The following is a 24673-nucleotide window of genomic DNA, read 5'->3' as shown; positions in this document are numbered from 1 at the left end:
AGAATTTTTTTTATGTTATGTTTTCCTTTAATTCTGAATATTTTCTAGTTTCCCTTGTGCTTCCATTTTGAAGCATGAGATTTATTTATTTATTTATTTATTTTTGAGATGGAGTCTCGCTCTGTCACCCAGGCTGGAGTGCAATGGTGTGATCTCGGCTCACTGCAACCTCCGCCTCCTGGGTTCAAGCGATTCTCCTGCTTCAGCCTCCCACTTGGCTAATTTTTGTAATTTTAGTAGAGACGGGGTTTCATCATGTTAGTCAGGCTGGTCTCGAGCTCCTGACCTCAGGTGATCTGCCTGCCTTAGTCTCCCAAAGTGCTGGGATTGCAGGCACGAGCCACTGTGCCCGGCCAGCATGAGTTATTTAGCAGTGTATTGTTTAATACTCAAACTCTAGGAGTTTTACAAATATCTTTCTTCTATTGGCCTCTAGTTTAACTGTGGTCAGAGAACATACATTATACAATTTCAGTTGAACAATTAAATTTATTCAAGTTTGTTTTATTTCCCAGAAAATGGCTTATAATGACGAATGTTTCATGTTCCTTTGAAGAGCATGTTTATTCTTCTTATATTTGGAGATTAATTTCTGCCATTAATCTTAGAAAATTTTCTCTTCAAAAATTTATTCTCTCACATCCACTCTGATGGCTATAATCAAAAAGTCTGGTAATAATAAGTATTGGCAAGGATATGGAAAAATTGGACTCCTACACACTGCTGGTGGGAATGTAAATGGTGCAGCCACTTTGGAAAATAGGTGGGCAGTTCCTCAAATGAAACATAGTTACCACTCCTAAGTATATTGCCAAGAGAAATATAATCATGAATCTACACAAAAACTTATGTATGAATGTTTATTGGAGCACTATTCATAATAGCTAAAAAATGAAACTAACTGAAATGTCCGTCAACTGGTGAATAGATGACATCTAGCATATCCAAACCATAAGATATTATTTGGCCATGAAAAGGAATGAATACTGATACATGATACAATATGAAAGAATTTTGAAAATATACTAACCTATAAAGATGGAAAATAGATTAATGGTTGCTTAGGGTTGGTGGGGAGGTATTAGAGGGACAGAGAGATGATAGCTAAAGAATATGAAGTTTCTTTTTGAGGTGATGAAAGTGTTTTAAAATTGACTGTGATGATGGTTGCATATATCTGTGAATATGCTAAAAATGATTGATTGCATACTTTAAATGAATGAATTTTATAGTCTGCAAGTTATATCTCTATAAAGCTATTGCAGAAAATTATTCTCCCCTTTTCTCTTTAGTCTCTTCTTCTGGGACTACAAATTGATATATAAAAAAATTGGTTACAACATCTTACTGGTTACATCATCCAATAAGAACACTAAGAATAACTTAATACTTTAATTTGTAGTCGTTCTTATTTCATCGATTGTCAGTAAAATGTTTTTATAGCGCTTTTTAAAAACCAGAATCTAATCAAGGTTCTCAAATTGCATTTGGTTATCATCCCTTTTTAGATTCATTTAATCTAAAACATTCCTCTCTCCTTTTATTGTTTGTGTGTGTGTGTGTGTGTGTGTGATACTGGCCTTTATTTTTTAATTATCCAGGTGACTTTTTCATGGAAAATCATCCATTGAGTTTTTAATATTAACTATTATATTTTTCATTTCCAGAAACTCTGTTTTGTTTTTCAAATTGATCATTTGAAATGCTTGTTCTTATGTTTTTCTATTCTACCTTTCCTGATTAAATATTTTACACAGTTACTGTATATTCTGTATCTAAGAATTCCATCATCTGAAGTTCATGGAAGTCTAAATGTCTGTTGTTTCTGATGGCTTTTTCAGTAACTTGCTTTCTTACAAACTCAGTAATTTTTAATTGAGATCTCCTATTTCACTGAAGTAAGATCCAGATAGACCTGTATAGAAGGTACATCTCTCTAGGAAAATTTGTGTTTCCTTTTATGGGGATCTGAGTGCACAATAGAGGGCCATTTTAGTTTCATTTCTCAGTTTGAAGTTTCCTTACTCTCCAGGATAGAATAATGTTGAACCCCAGACTAGTATTTTCTCCAGCTGGAATTGGAATTGCAGAATACAAGTTTTCATGGTGGCTGCTTTTCTAGCCTGTTGTTTCACTAAATGTGGGGACCTCATCTTGTGTGTCTTCCCCCAATCTTGTGTGTTCTCAGTGTAGTCTCCTGTGCCCCCTGTGACCACTAATCCCCCAAAGTGCTAGACTTCTAACAGTGTTTGCCTCAGGGCAGACCCAGCTTCACCATTAGCTTACCAGGCAAACCCATCAATTCACCAGGTGGCTCTTCACTCATGTGGCTCTCCCTTATTTTTAGGCAACTTCAGCTATGCATTAAAAAATAGGTTGTAATTGATTCTGCACCAGGGGATCTGCAGCAGGAGGATTTTCAGAGTAGCTGATCTGCCACACCACTGGAAGCAAAATCCTCTACCTAACTTTATGACCTCATCTCCCTGGACCGTCACCTTCTTCACTTCATGCCAGCCACACTGGACTATAACTCAAACACGTAAAAGCTCACAGCTGTCTTCAGAGCCTTTTCACCTGTTATTTGTTTTCTTGAAAAGGCTCTTTTCTTCAATTCTTCACATGGTCGCACTTTATAACCATTCAGGTCTTGGCTCAAATGTTCCACCTCCAGATTCTTCCCTGGTCACTCTCAGTTATTAATACTTTCTCTTATCTCAGCTAAATATTTCTATGTAGTACTTCCCAGAACCTAAAGTTATTTTGTTTATTGATTTGTTTATGTTTTATTCTCTAGAATGTAACCATTTAAGGGTAGGGACCCTGTTCTAGAAAAGTGCTTGGCACACATAGACACTCTAAAAGTAAATACTTGTTGATTGGTTTGGTAATATGTCTGTTCTTTATCTCCTGCGGAAATACCTTCCTATTCTCTCTTGCAGGCTGGAAACCATGGCCATGTTTGTAGTCACAATAGTTAGCTTACTATAGTAAGGTCACCACTAAAATGCCATCCTGTGTGTACTAACAGGCAAATACTCAACCTGTGTGTATGTGCAAATATGTGTGTGTGTGTGTCCGTTTAGATGCATGCATACAACTGTGATATAAGTTTAGAAAATATATCTAGTTGTACAAACCACACCCAGACCCCCTGAATAATCTAACAAACAAAAGCCATGATTTAATCCCTCCCTTAGCACCCCAGGGAAACCTTAAGGAAGGGATACAGTGGAATGATCTCTTTTTAAGTGTATAGTTCAATGCCATTAGATAGTTTTTAAAGAATTCTATCAGCATGGCTGCAAGGGAATCTCCAAATTTCGTTTTTGTGTGTATGTGTGTGTTAAGAAATATTAGTTTTATTTAACCAGTGTTCACAGCTGAATATTTATTCTATAAAAACTTCACAGATTGTACAGTTTAGATACAGTTCAAACTACTGAATGAAAAGGTAGGTCCCACAGGTGCAAAAATACTGTACCAATCAATCCAAGGTAAAGGCAGATTTACACACTGTACAGCTCTCCAGGTGGCCGGGGAGTTGGTCAATTCTAAGTATAAATTTCAAAACTGTAAAAAAATAAGGATTTGGTTTTATTTTGCTCTTCATACATTCAGTATGATTGCAAGCTCAGAAGCCTAACTAATAATAGGCATCTGTAGTCTGGAATCAGTACCCACTCCTGGAAGGAGTGCACGTGTCTATCCATACAGGGCACTCTTGGAGACCATACTGAACTCAGTATATTGTATAGACATAAAAGCAGAGACCAAGAACATTAAATGTTGAATATAAGGTAGTTCTTTTTTTTGTTTTGAAAGGAGTTTTTGCATTTAACAATGTGCCAAAAGAATTTTAACTTATTAAATAAAATACATTCTAAGTGAGCCTAAAAATTACACTTTATAAACATAAAAATACTTTTTTTGGTGTAATACATCAATCATATCTGTAAATAGAAAACCAAAACTGTCTATAAAGTAGTATTTCTCACCCAGCAACAAGAAGTACTTATGTAGTTATTTTTCAGAAGGGTCAGAAAAACTATTTAAAACCCACTAAAGACTAACTTATAACTTAGATAGTCATACTTAAGCTATTCAGTGATTCACTAATACCGCAAAAAAAGCTTTCTTCTAGAGACAATGGTTTCTTCATGTTAACTGGGTAAGAACTGGACATATTTAATAAAGAAGGGGAAACCAACTGTTTCCCTCTCAATGCTCACAAGGGTCTTTCTGGCTGCAGGGAAGCAATTAACTCACTGATGGAAGTGTCTTTGAAACTTACATGTTTGGTTTTTTACTATGAATGAATAAATGATTACCCTTTTACTGAAAGTGCTAAATATTTTTGCAGGTTTATGATATGACAGCAATGATGTTGATGATCAAAGGCTATTTAAGCATCCAAGACTTTCGAGTCAGGATAGATGTGTGATTCATGTCTTATACAGGGGCAATATTAAAAATATTAACCATCATGGCATAGATGCCAGCCACAGCACAGGACATGGAGCCTCCTGTCGTGCCAGGTCAGTTTGGTGGGGTGACATCAGTGGACTCAAAGCAGCAGCTGTTCAAAACTGATATGGGAGGACTTCAATATTTTAACAACCAATATGTATTGGCCATATATCAGCCTTGATCTTATGGGACTGTGGCTGGTCTGAGCTTCCAGAGACCTTAGAAAGCATCTAGTCCTGAAGTTTCCATGTTTATTCTTAACCTACAGAATCTAATAAGCTAAGGTTTGTTTGTAAACTAGTCTTAAACTTTTTGAACAATGCCTCTTGGTCCTTTTCCCGTATATTAGGATTGAATCATCCATATGTAATCATGAATTTCAGCAAGTGTAGCTGTTATAAACAGCTTTCTTAGAAGCTGTTTGCTTTCAGAAATCTTTGAAAAATGACTTCTCATGGAGAACTATCTCTGCAGAGAATGTCTTATCTATTAAGTGAAGAAATACAACCTTTCTCTTTCCCCATTATCGGGGAACACCTCTTAAGTTTCCATCTGTCAATACTGCCACATGGGGGGTTAAATTTCTTTCTTTTTTTTTGAGACGGAGTCTCGCTCTGTCGCCCAGGGTGGAGTACAGTGGTGCGATCTCGGCTCACTGCAAGCTCCACCTCCCGGGTTCATACCATTCTCCTGCCTCAGCCTCCCGAGTAGCTGGGACTACAGGCGCCCACCACCACGCCCAGCTAACTTTTTGTATTTTTAGTAGAGATGGGCTTTCACTGTGTTAGCCAAGATGGTCTTGATCTCCTGACCTCATGATCTGCCCGCCTCGGCCTCCCAAAGTGCTGGGATTACAGGCGTAATCCACTGCGCCCGGCCTATGGGGGGTTAAAAAATGAGTTTTGGAGAGGATAAGTGTTCAAACTATAGCAGAAGGCATGACTATATATGGTCCTGTTCAGAGTATGCTATGCCTTATTTTTTGAAAAATTTCCACGTATCTTATAAAAAGCACAATTTAAATACAAATGTATAAAATATATAAAATTTTCTTTAAACTTATTTCAGCATTTCTTCCTTTATGTAATATATTCCAAGCTCCCTACACACCTGCCACCAAAAAAAAAAAAAAAAAAAGAAAGAAAGGGAGAAGGAAGGAAGAAAAGAAGGAAAGAAGTAAGAACACCGAATACAGAAGAAGAATACAGAAGCAGGTCCTTGGGGATGCACAGTTAATTCAGAAGCCTCATTTTGGCCATAAGTTTCTGTTTGGCCCTAGGCTTCTTCAAGTCTTTTTACCAGAACTGCACATAGATTCATGTGAGGGTCACCTTCTTTCTTCCTTCCTCTGGACCACCTGGGACAGGGGTTGCTGTGATATAATGGGAAAAGGCTGACTTTTAGAATCTAGAGACTTTTGGAAAAGACAAATTAGGCAGTTCCTAGCAAGTACCTACAATATACAGTAGTTGCTCAAAAATGTCTGCTGAACCTGAGGTTTTTAATGGGCAGGGAAAGGTCAGCCAAGAGGAAATGAAAGAAGGCAAAGGAGCCTGCTAATTCACAATCTGGATAATCAGACACAATACTTAAAGTCCACAAATTCATTCAGTCTTTCCATGGAATGCAGGCACATGATAGGCTTACTATTGTACCGCACATACCTTACCTGAATACAAAATTAAGACACCCTTCTTAGGGACCTTCTGGAGATCTTCTCCAAAATATTTTTAACATTTCAATTATAGCTTTTCCAAAACTTTGGCCAACTTGGGAATTGTTTAGCGACCACATCAAGGGGAAATAGAAATATCTTTTTAATAATTTAAGTAGACATTCAGCTTTTTAAAAAATAACCTTTTCACTTCATCAAGTGCAAACTGTGTCATGAGAAAAAGGGATGGAGATAGATTTGGCATTTTGCAACGGGGAAAAAAAAAGCAATGAACAAAAATACTGCATTTGCAGTAGTAAGAGGAACAACAGTTGAAGTTTGGGAATTATTGGGAGGGGGTGTACTAATAAAAGGGCAGGAAAAAAAAACTGTTTTACACGTGAGATTTCTTAGCTTCCAGAAATAGAGAAAGTAGTTTATATACTCTTGCACATTTGTATAGACTTGCAAGATGTGCTTTGCTTAATTCTTAGGTTGTTTTGTTTATGCTGTTGGTATGCGGAAGACCAATGCTGTTTTAATATTTATGCTGTTAACAAATTCCTCCAGTCTCAGCCTTTGCTTATGATGGTGGATAGAGACAAGCACTAGAATTTCAAAGATGTTGAGTTTAGAGTCAGAAGGGACATTAAATATCAACTCCTATTCTTTGGGGTAAAAAATATATGTATTTTTTTTCTAACTGCAGTGTAAAATGTTTCTTATTTTCTAAGAGATGTCAGTCAGGAATAGGGTCACAAACCATACTGAAGGGAAATTCTCTATTTGAAACTACAGAATTCTGTGTTGAACTCTGGGCTTAGATATTCAGATTGAAATATGTTGCCAGGTTATTGTAAGTATGTTCTGTGTGAGAAAATATCTCCTCCCAGATGGAACGTACCTCTTAGATTTTTCCCAAGTTGTTTTTGCTATTGTTGGCCTTTTCAAAGTTTCCAAATATTGCAGACTTTTGAAATTCTTATTGTGTTTCTCCCCTCCCTTCAGGATGTCTTGACTGGAGAGTCATATTCAATTACTTGTACACATTCATCTGTTATTACCTTCTGCTCATTGGAGGGTTCATTGTTACACATCTTTCTTGCTGATCATAAAAAATCCTTTCTCTTGACCTGGAGTTTCTGTGACAGCAAAGCTGGATCACTCGTCCACTGCTCTTGTGCACCCAGGACCCTCCTTGGGAATGAAGACCCTTCCACGGTCTCTCCCGTCTCCCCATCTCCTTGACCATTCTACCATCCAACCAACTGTACACCTCTCTAAATATGGAATGCTGCATAGGCAATGCAGCCACTCTATTCAAAATGAGGACTTTACTCCCTTTTTGAGTTTTCCTGTGATTTCTTATGGTGTAGCTAGAGGTCCCATTTCATTTAAAATTAACTTTTGTTAAAAAGGAAAATACGCTGAACTGCTTAATGCATTTATCAGTTCATTTTAATTTTGATTCAACAATTATCTACAATAATATAACAAGCCCATATTATCTATTTATAAAGATGCGTGTGTGTGCAGTGAAAGGTTGTCTCTGGGTGGAAAGAGCTGAGGACCTGAGCAGCACTCATCAGCTCCAAGCTGCATTTGAGGCTGGGGGACCATGTGGGACCAGAAACACACTCTGCCTCATCTGCATGGCTTGAATTCTATTTCACACATTTTTGAAGGGTACACATTTCCACAGAGCTCCTCTTCAATCCAGATTCCCTTTTCCCTGTAATCTCCTCTTGGTGCTTTATCTGTGAATAATTTTTTAAATGAATAAGAAAAGAAGGAAGGCAACCAGGTGTTTCTTTTTCTTTTTTCTTTCTTTCTTTCTTTTTTTTTTGAGACAGAGTCTCGGCCCAGGCTGTAGTGCAGTGGTGCGATCTTGACTCACTTTAACCTCTGCCTCCCAGATTCAAGCAATTCTCCTGCCTCAGCCTCCCTAGTAGCTGGGATTAACAGGTGCCCCCCACCATGCCTGGCTATCTTTTTCCTTTTCTTTCCTCCTCTTCATTCTCTTATCTTGTTTTCCACTCCCTTTGTGATCACCTTCTCTGACATCTTAACTTCTTCCTCTGTTCAGAATGGAAAACCCTGTGGTATAGATAAAGCCCATTCCAGGAGGTCTGGGAGGGAAGCAAGAAGCTGAGTTGAGAGGGTCGTCTCACTGGCCTTGCATCCCCATAGGGCTTAAGTTCAGAGATTATCCCCAGACGAGGTCATATACATGTCACAGAGATACACTGATGGACTGAAAGAAGGTGTCTTAGTTGCTTATAAGGGAATCCCTGAAACTGGGTAATTTATAAAGAAAAGGAACTTATTTCTTACAGTCATGGAGGTTGAGAAATCTAAGGTCAAGGGGTAACATGTAATGAAGGCCTTCATGCTGATGGGGACTCTCTGCAGAGTCCCAGGTGGCACATGGTATCACAGAGCAAGAGGGTTGAGCATGCTAGCTCAGGTCTCACTCCCACTTCTTATAAAGCTACCAGTCCCACTCCATGATAACCCATTAATCCATGAATGGATGAATTCACTCATGATGGTAGAGCGCTTGCAACTGACCCAATCACCTCTTAAAGGTCCCATCTCTCAATACTGCCACATGGGGGGTTAAATTTCAACATGAGTTTTGGAGACAATAAATGTTCAAACTATAGCAGAAGGCATGACTACATATGGTCCTGTTCAGAATGCACTATGCCTTATTAGTAAAAAAATTTCTATGTATCTTATAAAAAGCACAATTTAAATACAAATGTATAAAATATATAAAATTTTATTTAAACTTATTTCGGCATTTCTTCCTTTATATAATATATTCCAAGCTCCCTACACCCCTGCCACCAAAAAAAGAAGAAAATAAAGGAAGAAAGAAATGGAGAAGGAAAGAAGAAAAGAAGGAAAGAATAAAAGAAATAGAGAAGGGAAGAAGTAGCCATAGATTTGCTCTCTCTCATTCTGAGAGGGTCTAGCTGTGGAGCAAAAGGAAGAGGAAAGGGTTGGCTGACTCATGGCCCTCTTGGCTCCACCACTGACCAGCCTGGGACCGTGTAGATACCCCCCTGTGAGCCTCGCCATGCTCAGTTCTGACTGAGGTGACAGACTGGAGGTCTTCATGATCTTCTCCAGGGGCAGCAATTTTCCACAATTCTGATGGACCCTTTGAATATGCAACATGTTTAAAGTTAGGGCTTTACACTCTAGATTTTTTATGAAGAAGGGGTAAAAAAAGAACCTGAACCTGATTATTTTTCCCTGACTTGCCCTGGAGACCCTTAGAGAGAAAGCACTTGTCAAACATCACTTGGAGCAGCCAGGTTTAGCAATATGGCTAAGTCAGGCTACCAGGAGTGAAGCCAAGCAAGGGATTGAGGACTTAACTACATTCTCTAGCAGAGGCCTGGGAGACTCGGTCTTTTGAGAAGCAGTGACTGTATCAGGAATCGAAATGAGCTGAAGAGGCTGGTGAAAGCAGGATTTCTCATGACAAATGCAGATGTGACCAGCAAGGGGATGTGCCTACAGGAAGAATACAGAAGCAGGTCCTTGGGGATGCATCCATCATACCCACAAATACTTCCTTAAAAGCTACCTTTAAATAATGGAAAATACATTTCAATGTATGGAGACAATGGGAGCCCAGGATAGGCCTAGAGTATGTAGAGTAGTAAGTGAGCCTCAGTGTCTGTTGAGAGGCCAGATGTCTGCACAGGCTGAAACTGACTGTGAAATCTGGGCCTGCTTTTCACTTTGTCAATCACAGCAACTCTGACAGTAAATAATTTCCCTTTCCCCTTTCAGAGCTTGCCAATTCTACATTCTTTGTACCTTCAACCAGTAGTGGGTTTCAGCATTCTAATAAGTGCTCCATGTGAGTCAACCAGCATGCTCTGGGATCCAGGATGTGGGAGGCAAACAGGTTTCAGCAAAGGGATGTAGCAGTAGATGGGATGGTATCATCTGAAATGCAAACCCTTGTGTAGCATATTCCAGTAGCATTTATACTGATGTTTTACTAAATTAAGTTGAGCAATTTAGTCCATCCAGAAATCTGAAATTCAGAACAAAATGTTGATAAAATTAAAAAAAAATAGCACCTGAGCATGAATGACTGTTGTCACCATTGTGTCATTATAATCACAATAAGGATGGTATCCTGCCTGTTTGGAAAGCAAGAGCTGAACCTGAAGATATTTATGGTCCTTTGAGAATGATGATTTAAGCCTTGACCTCTACTCCTTAGGCCAGCCAGTGCAGACAGAGGAAAAATTGTATTTCTGTTTCACTTTTCTAGGGCTTTCTGTGTACCAGGTACTTCACCCACTTTATCCCCTTCATTCCTTGATATAACTCTATCAGGCATATGCAGTTATTCTCTCCATCTGGCAAGTGACAGTACTGAAGGTTTGTCACTTAGCCGGTAGGGGAAGATGCAGGAGTCATATTCAGGCCTGACTACAGAACTCTTGCTCCATCCTTTGTACACTATTACCCCAACCTTGAATCCTGGAAATCCTTCAGAGGATTAAAAGATGGAGGATGAGAGGAGGTTGGCTGAATTACTGAAGTATATGCTTGTAGAATATAACAAGCAATGAAAGATCTGTTATATTAGAGGTTATTGTGTCAGAAAGTGTTCATATTAGTAGAAGACAAAAGCCTGCATGCCTATATCCCACTTATCTTGTGCCTTGTAGGATTCTATAATTCTACGATTTGAAGGAGTTTTTTTTTTTTTTTTTTTGAGACAGGGTCTCCCTCTGTCACCCAGGCTGGAGTGCAGTGGTGCAATCTCACCTCACTGCAACTTTCGCCTCCTGGGTTCAAGCAATTCTCCTGCCTCAGCCCCCTAAATAGCTGGGACTACAGGTGTGCACCACCATGCTGGGCTAATTTTTGTATTTTTAGTAGAGATGGGGTTTTGTCATGGTGGTCAGACTGGTCTTGACCTCCTGACCTCAAGTGATCCACCTGCCTCAGCCTCCCAAAGTGCTGGGATCACAGGCGTGAGCCACCGCTCCCAGCCTGAAGGAGCTTTATAGTATTTAATTGAATGCCCTCGTTTTTACCAAGGAGAAAACTAAAACCCAGAGAGGTTGGCTTGCCTCAGTTTACCATCTCATCACAGAGTAAGTTGCACTTTCTCCTTCCTCCCCCATTCTTTCCTCCAGACATCGCCAATGCAGGACCATAGGCTAACAGCATCCTTAACAACCCTGTTTATTTCCTTGATTGAGCTCTCCCTAATCAAGGCATGGCCCTCATAGAAGGGAATTTCCAAAAGGCTGCCTGAGGCTGCTGATCAACAATTCATTTTTAGCATTTCTTTTTAAATCACTCTAAGTTGTTGCACCTGGGTCACAGTGACAGCTGAATAAGGGGGCTGAGCGGCAACGTTGTTCTGGGCACCAGGTTGGTGAGCCCCCTCCGCCATGTATATGCATGAGCTCTCCATTTGCATAAAGTGCAAAAGCATCGCTCCCATTAATCACCGCATTCATCTTAATAATTAGTGGCAATAATGTTGAAGAGCGGTGGTCTCCACATCGATTTCTGAGGCACCATGGGCTATTTCTGTTGCAGATGAATGATCATCAAGAGTGACATGTTGATGTCTTTGGATCGACCACCCCAATTCCACGTGCTTTACAGCCTGGCAGCTGGTCAGGAAGCTCTGGTGATCTGTGGGGCTAATGCTGTCCCTCTAACAAGACCAGTAAAAAGGAGTGATGTGACACCTGGGAGGGGGTTTAGGAAAAAGTCCCTGACCACTTTAAGGGGCACTCTCTTAGCCATATGCATAGTAAACTAGCCGTAACTGCAAAGCAAGAGGCTATTTGTCATAGAGATTATGACTCCATGGATAAGTACTTGAAAGGCTACCACTTGCTCTCAGACCTTCTCCATAAAAGATTGGCTTGGGGTCTGTAATTTGCCAATACTTCTGGGTCAAGAGAAAGCCATTTCAGATCAGAAAAGTAATAGAATGTTTTAAGGCCTGTGGTACAATGCCAAAGAGGATGGAAGTATTAATAATTTTCATGGTTTTTTTAAAAAGGCCCTATCAGGCAAAAAAAAAAAAAAAAAAAAAAGAAAAGAAAAAACATAAGTCACAAAGGAATCCACTTGAAGATTTGAAAAGAAACTACAAAGGACTTCATTAATACAAAAGGGAAGATTAGTCAGAGAACAAAAGAATAAGGAAGGAGGAAGCGAATGGAAAGGCAGGGAAGGAATTATAATAATGTCAGAGGAGGGAGGCTGGTGAGGAAAAACTAAGGAGGAATTAAAACAAAGACTCCTCAACTTTCTAGATCCACAAGATCAACCTGGATATTTCCCCTCTTTGAGGAGATGAAGACGAAGTGTGACAGAGAAATTTGGGTGTGAGGTATAAATGTTTTTAAAATGTAGTAACAATTAAATTTCTCTTGCACTCTGGGTTAGCAGAAAGCCATCAGCACAGCTTCAGGTTGATTTAGGAAATTTGATAATACGTATTTTTTTTGCCTTCTCACCTTATATTCACCAGTAAATGACAGACCCTACTTTTATGATCTTTCATTCTGTCTTCTTCAAAAGGTGAGGTTTATGCTTTTATGAAAATTAATAAAAGTTTCCTAAAGAGAGTGCAGGTGTTTCCAATGGCTATTTATTTTTCTAGGAGTATATTCAAATACAACTGTCCTTCCCCCAACGTGACATAAAGAGAATTCTCTGCATCCCCTCCACTGCTGCCTGTACTAGCACCTTGTCTAGGAGAGGGACAGCACATTGAATCCAGTTGGTGTCTGCACATAAATCATCCTGAAGAAAAAAAGTTTTAATTTACTTAAACAATTGGGTATTTTGTACACAACTAGTTGATCTCAACAATTATTTTTCCAAGATATATGTGGGGTGTGTGAGTGTGGTGTGTGTGTGTGTGTGTGTGTGTGTGTAATGAACAGCTTTGTGTGAAACACAGCCGACTAAACTTTTGGGACAAGATAATGACTCTCAAAACTGAGCACTTTGAGAATTTGTTTGTTGCTATGCCTCCTTTTCTCTTCGTTGCAGCATTATCTGTTTTTGGCATCTAGAGAGGCTTTGTTACACCTCCATGCTGGGTTCTGAAGGGAAGGGTACGATTGTAAAACATCGAATAAACATGTGTGCAAATAAACACGAGGGCTGACCCTTGTCCTCCTAAATGAAGTCCACAAAGATGAGCTCTTGCATGATCCTCTGAACCAGTTCCTTCCTGGAGATAAAGGGTGCTGAAAAGAACGTATGTCTTACATACAGGTTTGGAGACAGGGGAAGGATGCTGGGCTGTGAACAATAGCATCCCCAAGGAGCCCTTGCAATGTGGTAGCTGGAGGGCAAAGGAGGGGTGCTAAGTGATACAGGATCTGGCCATCTTTGACCCCAGGAATTACAGCATTTGAACCAACAAAGGAGGAGCACAATAGGCCTCTACCTGAGGGTCTGGTGTGCCCATTCTGACCTTAGAGTAGGTTGACCCTGATCAACCAAAGTGGCCACATGCCTAGGATGTGGAGTCCTTGCAGTGAAGTGTTTGTCTTGTGTCATCTGAGTAAGGTCTGGGCATTTTGCAAAGCTAGATTTTCCCTCTGGACCCTTCTCCCCTCTGTGTCTTGCTGTGCCTGGTTTCTCTGCCCTATCGCTCAGTATCTGGCATGTGTATGGGTGTTTTTAATTGGATCCTCTGAAATGCATTTCTGACACTGATTTGGTTATATTACATTCTATTCTGTTATCAAACAATTTGCTGTCAAACAAAAGATCAGTGTTATTGTAATGTCCTACTTGATGGATTAAATAGGGTATTATTCAACTCTTATTAAACAATCAAGAAAAACACACTGGGACATGCTTTCATTCACAGCTGCTAACAAATACAGTGTATCTGATCTGTGATTAAGAAACAGAGCAGGAGTAGCTATTTTCAGATTAATTAAACAAACAAGTAGGATTTAGGGACCAGGATTTTTAAAACCTAGTACAATTCTTTGAAACATGTTTGAAAACGGACATAATTTACTTTAACTACATGAGTGAACACTTAAGAATATAAAATCTTTCAGTGACGCAATTCTGGATTAATTGCCCAGAACTATCGCGGTGCCATAAACAAAACCGTTCCAGGGACAGACCTTTCGGAAGAGTTTTTTTTTTTTTTTTCCTTGTGAGTAAATGTCCATTTAGAGAGCTTTTCTAAATTTAGAAGTAACGTTCATCAATCATTTATAATAAGCACCAAAGAACTGCGCTCGCCTGCCTGAGACGCAGCCCCTTGGTGAAGAGAGGTCCCCGACCAGGGCTGTGTTGCGGGACCGGCACCCACTCCATTACCAGCGTCTGACCTTTGTGTTCCTCCGACTTCACTCTCGAGATGCCCAGAGAAAGCAAATATTAAATCAGTAGAAATCTCCCTCTTATCTCAGGCTGCCTGGCTCTATATTATCTTTAGACTCCCCCCTCCCCACCCCACCACCCGGTTTTACATACAGTTGGCTACATTTTGGCTCCTTCTGTCTGATGCTGTTTCCGCTAATGGCTGAAGAAATGGAACATTACACCATTTAACGTGTGTGGGTCACATTAATCACAGAAAATTCTTTTAATGTCTCAGAAGTAACTGTCAAACTGGACATACTGAATCTATTTAAACTAAAGCATGCCATTTTTTATCTACAGTGATCTTTAATTCCCATAAAAGGGTCAAGAAAATGTGATTAAGTGACAGTTTTAAAATGTACTATAATATTAAATAGCTTGATTAAGTGACAACTATAAAATGTAATACAATATTAAGTATCTGGCTATGTCCCAAAAGAACTTTAAAGTATTTTTGAACAGTTTGGGAATTCACTAACCCATAATGGGTTACGAAGGAATTTTTTTTTCTTTTGGTGGGGGACATAAAAACAGTTGAACTTAAAACACACACTAAAAACAAAACAAAGGGAAAAAGTCCTCAGCATTTACAGAGAATATAGAGTTGCAGAGCCTCTCTTTGGAGGGCCAAAGACTGGGTTTTTGGTAATATGGAGATTAAGATCATTTGAAGATTCTGAATTTGCCAATGCTTGACCAGACTTGTAATGCCTGTGACACAAAGAATAGAATCAAAGATAGTTGTGGTAGGGGGACCTCACAGCTGAATGGAAAGGCCACAGACTAGTCAATGACCTCCCGGGTGACCTCCAAGGGGCTGACCATCAGCACCCCAGATTCCTGACTTACCTGTGTATTGTATCTCAGTTCCCATCAGGGACAGCATAGGAAACACCAACCTGGCTTGGTCCTCTAGCTCGGTCTCCAGTAGAGTAAGCCAGTGGAGACACCTAAATACCTCACAATGTCAGGACTGTAATGGGAGTCAGTCATGGGGTCCCCATTAGGGGGCTGAGGTTGGAAGGAGACAATTCTATGGAATTCCTAGGAGAAATGTCTGGATCAGGTGCCCAGGCCAAATAACCAAAGACATTCATGCCATTATTCAGACAGTGTACTAACTCTTCTCCAACAATCGTTTGGTCACATTTTAGCCTGGGATCCCCCAGAAAGCATAACTTTAGTCAAAGTTGTTTTGCTATTATTCTGTTAGATGGTACAGTCTCAGGGAGCAGGGGTGAGGGGACAGGGAAGGAAGGAGAGCCAGTATTAGGATGTCTTACCCCTTTAGCTGCCACTGAAGTCTGACTAATTGCTTGTTCTTGCAGGACTGTGCCCCCAGGAAGCCACACGAACTGTGTAGCCAGACAGTCTATCTGGGAGGAGAAGGAAGGAATTTATCTATCAGCTCCCATCTCTCATGGGCCAAATTCTTCCCTACTGTACATTAACTCCTTATCACTTTCAGATTGCATAAGGTGGGTGTTTGGTGGGCTCTTGGGCATCCTGCTTCTCTGTAGCAACAGGGAAGCCCTGAGACAGGAGGCCAGGTGGGTCAGGTGGAGTCTGCAGAGTGTTAGGTGGAGCCCAGGCAGAACAGGTTGCTATGGGAGTGCTTGGCACAAGAAGAGTCTGGGAGGAACTGAAGGAGCACATAAGAACTTCTCCATCCAGGTCAGAATCAGGTGGAGGCACTCAGTAGGTAGTACAATTCACCAGAACATTTCCATATGCCCCTGCTGACAGAACATCAATGGAATCTTGATGTATCCTGGCTTTTCTCCCAAGCATAAGCCACTCTCCATCCCCAGGGAGATTTTGGACTGGGTACCATGGACAAGTACATTCTGTCTCCTCTAAAAACTATAAAGTAGATGATAAGTTTCGGCGATGTTTAGCAAGTGGCTGAGCCTAGAATTGCAGACATGTGCCACGCTCCCTTTAAGAGCCTCTCAGAGCCCCCACAGAGATCTCAGAAAAGGGTCGACTCTGACTTTTAAGGACACTCGTCAAGAGAAAGATAGAAAGCCAAGCTAGGTATCATGATTGGTCCCACAGTGACAGAGACGAATGGCTGTGACACATTTATGTAGGCTCGCTTTTTCTCTGGGTGAGGATGAAGCCTCATTTGGAAGATTTGCTCATCTGTCTAATAAATCAGTGCAGAAAGTTTCCCTGATATTTACTCAGGACTTTCTTTCCCATCTTCATTTCATTCCATGCCTCTGATTGCTCATCCTCGGACCAGGCTACATAAATCTCTTCTCTTTCTCCTGCCCCTTTGTCAACCATTAGCCTGCTCCCCCTCTGTCATTGTTTCACCAGACTATAGATGTAACTCTTCTAATCTTCCCTGATAAATCAGTCTCTCAGAATTGCTCCTTGTTGCTCCCTCAAACTCCCTAGAGCTGGGATATAGGGCTCTGAGGGCCTGGTGCAGACGTTTCTTTTATAATGGGCCCTGAAAGGTTGTCAGCTGCAGATAATTAGGATCTCACTTCCCGCCATCGAGCTGCATATATCTTCCATGCAAAGAACCCCCATCACCTTCAAAAGAATTAACACATGCAGAGGAGATATACGAGGGGCTGGCTGACCAGCTAGATGGGGATGGGGCCAGCTCTTCTGAAGGCCAAAACTCTTCGTGTTTCATGTGAGAGAGAGGCATTCTCTCAGGAGAGGAACCTCGCCCTCCTCACACTTCTTCATGGTAAAAGCCTCACGCTGTGTGTCTGGACTGTGCATCATGGAGTGGTGAGAAGAATATCTTTTAGCTAAATTATTTAATAATATTGCTGTCCCTTTATGCTCCACCCTATTCTCTCGGTCTCCCTGTTGAGACAAACTTTAGTCTTGCACTGACAGCTCAAGTATATTTTGTTTGCTGTCTTTATTTTCTAACTCTGATAATATTTGGCTCACATCACTTGTAAACACATGATTCAGTTTTTCTTTCTTTTCTTTTTTTTTTTTTTTTTTTTTTTTGAGACAGGATCTCACTCTGTCACCCAGGCTGTAGTGCAGTGGTGCGATCTCGGCTCACTGCAACCTCTGCCTCCCAGGCTCAAGCGATTCTCCTGCCTCAACCTCCCAAGAAGCTGGGATTACAGGCATGTGCCACTACCGTCTGGTTAATTTTTGTATTTTTAGTAGAGACAGGGTTTCACCATGTTGGCCAGGCTGGTCTTGAACTCCTGACCTCGAATGATCCACCTGCCTTGGCCTCCCAAAGTATTGGGATTACAGATGTCAGCCACCATGCCCAGCCCACGATTCAGTTTTTCTTTAGTGGTTTCTCAGAGCTAACAGGTATATAGCTTCAGGAAAACTGGGTGGGCTGTCAAACGGATATGACATGAGAATGCAATGTTGCCCCCAAAGTTAGCCTGGCACAGAGAAATTCTTCTCAGGCAAATGATCCATTAGACCTCAGGGTCCAGCATGGTTGGGGTTGGAGATGATACCCAGAGGGAGGGAGAAAAGTGGCATGGGTCGGAGACTCTCCCTCCACAAGGAGAAGAGCAGTTTTATTTTTACTCATATTATATATTAAGATTCCATCTAAGATTTTATATTTTTTAAAAGGGGAAAACAAGCTTGAAAACTGCGAATGCCATCACCTTGTACCCGAGGAAAGAGGCCCAGAGATAGGAAGGACACATGGTTTGCTAGTGCCAAGCCAAATTTAGAATCCACAATCTCCAGTACCTTGGTTTTTCATTGTTCTTACCGGCCAGCTGCAACATAATCTTCATAATAATGTTCTTGAGTATTGCCTTGGAATCATTAGGAAACAGACAGGCCTATATATTCCCAGGGACTAGTGTTGATGATAAAGTGCTCTTTGTGGTCTGAGATGCTCCTGCTGACCTGTGCACTTGGAGTGATTTTTCTGGTGGTGGAGACAGATGGGCACTGAGTCACCGTCACGATCGCCATCCTTTAGGAGGTGATTGGTGAGTCTCAGGGGTGTGATCTTTGATCATGAACCTCAGCAAAGGGAACTGACACCTTAAGGGAGAAAGTGCAATGTGGCTTGGATCTCATCGGGGTCACTGTGGGGGCTAACCATAGAATTTCAGACCTAGATTGGGTCATAGCTGTCTCCCAGCCTAACTCCCTTTTTTTAAAAAGCTGAAGACATCAAGGCCCACAAAGGTCAAGTGATTTTCCCACACAGAGGAGGAGGGAATTCAGAACTAGTGGGCAGCAGGCATTGGTTCTTGTTTCTTGGCTGGATGGAGCTTAATTAGTCTATTCTCCTACTGCCCTTTCCACCCAGACCAGTTTAAGACAGGGTTGTGGATAAAGGTGTCTGCTCTGCAGACTAAAGTTTCCTTGAGTCAACTGTTCCCAGGTCTAAATAGGAGAGAGAAAGGGACATGCAGGGAGTTATCAGAGGTGCTCGGTTCTCACCCTAAAGTATGTCCTTCTCCTGGGTCTTTTCAGCAATGAGGATGGTAGTTAAGCCTCCAAATATTAACTGGTTTTTCTTATTTCATTTGATTCAGTACTTGGGGGAGGAAGAAAAATATTATGTATTGGGTGCCCTCATATTCAAGTCCAACATTCTACTTTCTGAAACTTATATTAACAGCAGCTGCCTGCTGGAACCTCCAGGAATCTTAGTCAATTTCCCCGCAGAGAATGGAGCCTGTTGGAGTTGTTCTTAATAAGAATCCTAGTGGTGAGCATCATTCCTTGAAATGGGTGAATACCAAAGTCATAGTGGGTTTTGACTGAGATTCCTTTTCTAAGATGGGTTTTTATAAACATTTTTAAAGAGTAAAACTTGAAACAAATGGAAGGCCTTGTTCCCACCAGGACTTCAAATACCAACATATGTATCAAGGAATCTATTCTATTTGATAAGTCAGTTCAAAGTGACCAGGAAATAGCAACAAGGAGCCAGGCATGGAAACCAGCATTTGGTGTTTAGTGAATATTAACACACCATCTGTATGTGGGTTGCTCTCCAAAATCCTCAAGTTCTGAAACATCTCTCTTCCTTATCTGGGTTTTTTTTTTTTTAATCAGATATTTGTCTATTTTTAGAGATTCAGAGGGCTTTCTCTGATTAGGTCAAAGTATCACAGCAAAAAAATAATAATAATAAAACACCGAAAGGAATCCACCTATCAAGAAAGCATCTTGGCCAAAGATAGGAGAGACAAGGGAAGGAGGTCCTGGAGGTCATGAGAAGAGTGAGCAATTAATCAGAAGGTCAAAGGTCTCTCTGAGAACACCATGGTGCTGTGCAAAGAGAGTCACTTATTATTGAGAAAGGCAATGATTTAAAATAAGCTTCCTTATCTGGAAGGATGAGAATAATACCCACCTCATAGAGTATTATCTCGGGGTAACATGAGATAATTACGTTTAATGCTCATGAAGTGGAAAACGCTTTGAAAATATAACACAGGATTAAGAGAGGTTCGAAACCCTGAAAACTGCACAGCCTCCTGAAAGAGTGGAAACTAGATGCGTGGCCTGTTGTAGGGTATTCTGTTAACTGATTTGCAAGAGGCTTCTTGGTCTGCCTTCCTCTTTATAACTTCACAGAAGGTACAAAGCACCAGTACAGCCCCCTCTAAGAGCAGGCATCAGTTCTGACCGGCTCTGTTATCTTAAAAAAAAAACAACAAAAAAACTTTCTGGCTGGGTGTGGTGGCTCATGCCTGTAATCCCAGCACTTTGGGAGGCCGAGGTGGGCAGATCACCTGAGGTTGGGAGTTTGAGACCAGCCTGACCAACATGGAGAAACCCCATCTCCACTAAAAATACAAAATTAGCTGGGCGTGGTGGCCCATGCTTGTAATCCCAGCTATTTGGCAGGCTGAGGCAGGAGAACTGCTTGAACCCGGGAGGCAGAGGTTGTGGTAAGCCGAGATTGGGCCATTGCACTTCAGCCTGGCCAACAAGAGTGAAACTCCATCTCAAAAAACAACCAACCAACCAAACAAACAAAACTTTCTAAGAGCAAATAACTTATCTGCCACCCATTGCACAATGCCTAACCTTCCACCACCCTCTAAGGAGCATCTCCTTAGGGCCCTTGAAGATGGGAAGGATTCTTCACAAGTGCAAATGGCTGGAAGGCAGCCAGTACCTACAGTGTTGAGGTTTCTGTCCAGCTAAAAAAAGTCTAGAGGAAAAGCGCTGAGTGGTGGAGGAAATGGGTGGTGAAGATTTCACTTGAATGGTTCTCACATCAGATCAGAGGCGTGTTAGGGGGGAATGTTAATTGTTTGCCTACAGACTAAAAATTATGTCAATTATTAGTGAATTGAAATATTCTTAACCTTTAACAGAGAAAGGGTACCTCCCAGAACACAGATGTTTTTTCACTCCACCAACATTTATTGAGCATCTAGTATGTGTTGATCTCTATGATGGGAGCTGGGAAGACACAGCTGTGAAGAAGGGCAAGCATCTCTGTGGACCTATTTCCTAGTAGGATGACAAGAAGGCAGACATTGTCTCAAACCAGGGCATGACTCTGCCACAAACTCTAAAGGGAGCTGGTCAGTGGTTCTCCTTTTAATTCGTGTAATCTGTATGGTTTGATTCTGACATCTGAGGCAGGTAAGATTTTTCATTTTTTTGCCTGTCATGCCACTCGTTCTTTGTGTTTATTATTATTTTTTAATAAAAAATTGTTGCTGGGCATGATGGCTCACACCTGTAATCCCAGCATTTTGGGAGGCCAAGGCAGGGGACCACGTGAGGTCAGGAGTTCAAGACCAGCCTAGCCAACATGGTGAAACCCTGTCTCTACTAAAAATACAAAAAGAAAAAATTAGCCGGGCATGGTGGCAGGTGCCTGTAATCCCAGCTACTCAGGAGGCTGAGGCAGGAGAATTGCTGGAACCCGGGAGATGGAGGTCGCAGTGAGCTGAGATCACGCCACTGCACTCCAGCCTGGGTGACAGAGCAAGACTTCGTCTCAAAAAAAAAAAAAAAATTGTTTACTTTCCAGTGTCATTTTAACTTGTTACTAGTGAGCATCTGGCCTGGGTGTTTTCCATTAGTATGAAAATTCAGAAGGCTACAGAAGGAAATACCTATAACTGAGCAGCGAGAGAGCCACTTCATTCTGTGGCCAGGCAATATGTCTTGCATTTCTCTAGTGTAAATAAAATGATGATTCAAAGAATGGTCCCCATTAATGAGTATCTGATTTAGAATAAAACAAAATCCATGCTGGGAAGTTGATTAGCTTGATTTTGCTGAATTGCTTTGAGCTTGCAGCTTATATTTATTGGTTCTTTCCTTTCGACAATTGTCACCAGTTGTCTGCTGTTCTTTCTGCTGAGCAGAAAGGGAGAGGGCTTGAAGGTTGATTTTAGTTCCCTGTAACTGGAGGTGACATGTGAAAGCTCAAAGCTATTGAAAAGGTAGGTGATTATTAAAATGTAATGTGTTTCTGTTTTCCTGATTATGACCTCCCAGTCGTGCAATTTGCTGCCAAGCACGTGCCAAAGCTGGAGCACAGGTGGCGATGTGTCTTTCAGGCTTTGGGAGAGTTTTAGATCATATTAACTACCGACTTGGTCCTTTTTCCTAATCCTTTTCAATAGTAGACATGCTGAAAAATTAATATATAGGGAGAAAGAGATGCATGGTTATCTATGGTGCTTTTTGTGAAGAGGGAGAAGGAAATGGAGAGAGAGAAGGAGAAAAAAAGAAAGAGAGAAAGACATGGAGCAGGGGTCGGGAGGAGAGAGAGAAGATAGCACATAATTAATCAGAAATAACACTTAAAAAAATTGGTGCAGAAGGGTATTTTCCAGAAAAGCAATAGAGCCCTGTCTGAGCACATGCTCCACTTGCATTAACCATGCATTAAAATTAGAGGCAATTCACTTCTGCACATTCTCTGTTGGTTCCTTGTTAGGCTCCAACTCACCACTCCAATGTGCTTGATCAGATGAGAATGACTGGAGTAGGGGGCTGTGGAAACTCTGAATGCCTTGTCTTATAAAAAGCAGGAGTCACAGTCAAGTGAGAAAACAATTTTATTGGAGGTGAATGCTGGGTGCCCTACACACGGGACTGAGACTCATGATCATTAGGGCACAGACATGATAACCTTCAAGAGAGCTGATGGAAAAGAGCAGTTAGTTTTCCAGCAAGACTGTTAGAATTAGGCAACCTGGGTCAATTAAAAGAGCAGGTGCTCTGTAGCTAGTTAGCTGTGTGAAGGATTTTTTTGGCTTGTGGAAGCCTCTGTTTTCTCATCTATCAAGTGGGACTAATACGTATGTCTACGGAATAAGCAATGTCCCTATGCACCCACAATAATTCCTAGCATACTGTGTGTATCAGTTATGGAAAACTGGGACTTCATCAATAGATAATATAGATATTTAAATTAGGGTAGACTCCAAGAGGGAACATATTCTGTTACATGTAGGCTGTGTCCATAGGGACAAAACAGAAGAATTCATATCCCAAGCCTCCTGCCTTTATGACTGTTTTCTATTCTTATTCTTATTCATTTGATGACTAATTTATGTTCATAAATCTCAGACCCACCACCCCTTTTCTACACCCCCTGCAAAGCAATATTGAACTAAAAGCTACCAAATCATTACCCCTTCTTCTGAGCTGGGGAAGGTATACAAAAACATAGTCTCTTTACTTTAATGCACACAGAGACCGTGGTGAAAATGACACCACACTTAATCCATATTACTTCTTCCCATTTCAGGGGCAGAAGTTCTCACACACAAAGGACACTGGTCCCTTAGGAGGCTCTTGTGCAGATCTGGGTGGGGAGTGTGGAGTCCTCGCAGTTTTCACGGGCATCTGCCTGGACTACTCAGCCCTTCCCTGCTACACACTGTGATCATGCAGCAGGCTGGGTCGGGAATCCCTGGGAAGGAGGATCACATGGAGCTCCAGGAGGGAACAGGCTTACAACAAAAGCCACCCCCTCCGTGAAATCAGATCCATCTCTGCCCCTGGGGGGCCCAGTGGCAGTTGAGCATGCTTATAGATGGCATAAATCACTTGCAGAACCTCAAGAAACAATTAACTCAGATTGAAAGTAGCTGATAAGGTTTCACTGCCTTGCGTGTTTATGTCCTTTGTTTCAGCTTTTGGTCTTGAAACGGGGAGGATTAAAATTGTTTCAAGGGCCAAGTTGCAAGGAAGGACCAGTATAGTTAAGTCAGCTACACTTAGCTGTACTGGCCCTTAGATGTGGCATCTGTTTCACATTCTAAGCAATTTGAATACTCACAAGTTTGCCTTCTTAAAATAAATGTACCCACCCACCCTACCCCACTCCCACCCCTCAAGAAACACCGGAAATTAATTGATCTTTCTGAGAAGTCAACCTGACAATTTAGAGTGGGTCAATAGACTTAGATATAGAGAAAATGACAATTCTGTAGTTAGATAAATAGGTAAGTGAGTAGATGGGTGGGTGGATGGATGGGTGGATAGATAGTTAGATAGATAGATATCCTAAAAATGTCTTGCAGAAAGAAACCAGGCTACCAACAGAGAAGACTTTGCATGTCTGTTTAGACCCATCTTGTTTTTCAGAGATGGAATCCTGCCATGTTGCTCAGGGCAGTTTCAAATTCCTGGGATCAAGTGATCATCCCACCTTGGCCTCCCAAGTAGCTGGGACTACAGGCATGAACCACCAAGCCCAGCTCAGCTCCTTCACTTTAGATTTGATAAGGCATCACTCCATCACTCAACCATTGCCCAATGCAGGAAGAGCTCATGGAAATGCTGAAGGCTGGAGAACACTTCCATTTGTAAAGAACTATGCTAAGGGCCGTTGCCTTCATTTTGGGAAGAGTACTTATGTATTTTTCTAATTATAAAACCAATATAAGTTTATGGAAAAAATTTAGAAAATATGAGAAGTATTCTGCAACATTAAAATTATCACTAGCTCTACTCCCTGATATTTTAATGCATTTCTTTCCAGCTTCAAAGGCTTCCACACACAACTGCAGTAGGGAGGGTGCAGGAAGTGGGTCAACACTTTTGGAGGACTGGGTGAAGTTCAGGATCCTGAGGCCCTACTTTTTGGTCGCCCAGGTGAGACGTTTCAAGGCTGGACCTGGAGGAGACCTCTGTTCTGTGCATTTTTTCACCCAGAGGAGGATGCTT

At 41.2% G+C, this 24673-nt stretch overlaps 1 long non-coding RNA gene across 1 annotated transcript in view; it reads left to right on the top strand.

Annotated features, from left to right (window-relative positions):
- The window catches only part of LOC129462490 (uncharacterized), a 277261-nt gene extending 256217 nt beyond the window's left edge, over nucleotides 1–21044 (top strand). The window contains exon 3 of the long non-coding RNA XR_008650862.2: nucleotides 20848–21044. This is a non-coding gene — a long non-coding RNA (uncharacterized lncRNA). The remainder of the gene's footprint in view (nucleotides 1–20847) is intronic.
- The last annotated feature ends 3629 nt before the right edge of the window (nucleotides 21045–24673 follow it).

The sequence above is a fragment of the Symphalangus syndactylus genome, chromosome 14 (genome assembly GCF_028878055.3).
Source record: "Symphalangus syndactylus isolate Jambi chromosome 14, NHGRI_mSymSyn1-v2.1_pri, whole genome shotgun sequence".
Taxonomy (NCBI): Eukaryota; Metazoa; Chordata; class Mammalia; order Primates; family Hylobatidae; genus Symphalangus; species Symphalangus syndactylus.
The sequence above is the reverse complement of the archived record's forward strand: the minus strand, read 5'-3'. Positions and strand labels throughout refer to the sequence as shown.